We start from the raw sequence: 1,426 nt of genomic DNA, 5'->3' as shown, positions 1-1,426 counted from the left end.
TATACACAAAAAAGACAACTTGTAATTAACATTGAAAAAGGTCATTTGTGATTAGTGAAATATCTCTCTAATTACTTAAACGAATCTAATTATTGCGAAGCCAAAGGGTCGTGGATCTGAAAGCTTCTGAGCTAAGGTCGAAGATGAAGAAAAAGCACCGATAAAAGTGGGGAAAAAAACGGCAGGGTGGTGAAAAGCTGGAGCTAAAAACGGTGAAAAGTGTTATTTTCCGACTCTTCGGAAAAGATGTCTTTAAAGTGAATAGAACAAAACCACATGCGTTTTTCTTTTTTCCTTTTTTAAGCTTTCTAGTTTTCTTCTTTACCAATCACTTTGTTCCAAAAGAGTCATCATCACCGCCTATATGACCGACCTTCCTTTACAAGACACTTTTAAAGTGAGTCTTTGGAGGTAATTATAACTTATTATAAAGGACCAAACAGGCATCTAATTCGTCTGCTTCGAAAATACATGTGTCCCTTCTCGCTCTCTTGTGTATCTTCTTCTCCAATATTATTACTTGCTCGCTAGACAAAACTACCAAAATGTCTTTTATTTTAAATTTGTACACAAATTACTGAGAAACGAAGATACAACATTTCTTTGTATTCATTTCAATTTATTACATGTGTTTTTCTTAATAAGTATAGTGAATCATAGAGAGAACAAATGAATTGCTATTTTTTGAAAAGTGCATAGAAATGTTGCAAATACATATATTTTCAAACTCAAACTAGGCAAACACATTAATGACTTTAGAATGGGTCCATGGTGGGGGGGGGAAGAAAATCATAAAGACAGAGTCCTGGAAGTGGAGGCCCCAACAACAAAGAGAATGATTCATCTTTCGACTGAACCTTGAAGTAGTCTTTTTTTTTTTTACACAATCTTGAAGTAGTCATATTTTGGTTGACACAATGTGATGTGTGACACTTATATGTACGTAATAGTGGATGACCATTTGATATACATTACCTGCATCTACAGGTAATGTATAGTAGTAAAAGGACTCTTGCCACCGAACGTCTTAAACGTATTAATGCTATGAACGTGTAATACTACTCTCTTTTTTTTTGAGGATCAATTGTGGCTTTGATCAATCGCGTTTGTTATTACTTTAAAGCCTTCAATCCAATTTTGGCAATGATCAAGTTTTTTTTCTTTCTTAAGTGTGTAGTCTTCTCACTCGTCTAACAACATTTCTCGCGGTACATATAAACTGACTCGACTTAATTAATTTGTTCGTCAAAATTCCCAAATGAAATTCGTCTAATCATTCTGTGTTTTTGTGTGGCAGACTATGTTTTACTACATTCTGCAACTTCGTTAATGTACTTACAAGGAAATCTTTATTCTTCATGAACTGTCTCATTCTTCTCCAAATTTTGCTTCTTTACTGAGTTTAGAGTCTGACAACTTGTTTATT

Source organism: Camelina sativa, chromosome 7 (assembly GCF_000633955.1).
Source record: "Camelina sativa cultivar DH55 chromosome 7, Cs, whole genome shotgun sequence".
NCBI classification, from domain to species: Eukaryota; Viridiplantae; Streptophyta; class Magnoliopsida; order Brassicales; family Brassicaceae; genus Camelina; species Camelina sativa.
The sequence above is the reverse complement of the archived record's forward strand: the minus strand, read 5'-3'. Positions refer to the sequence as shown.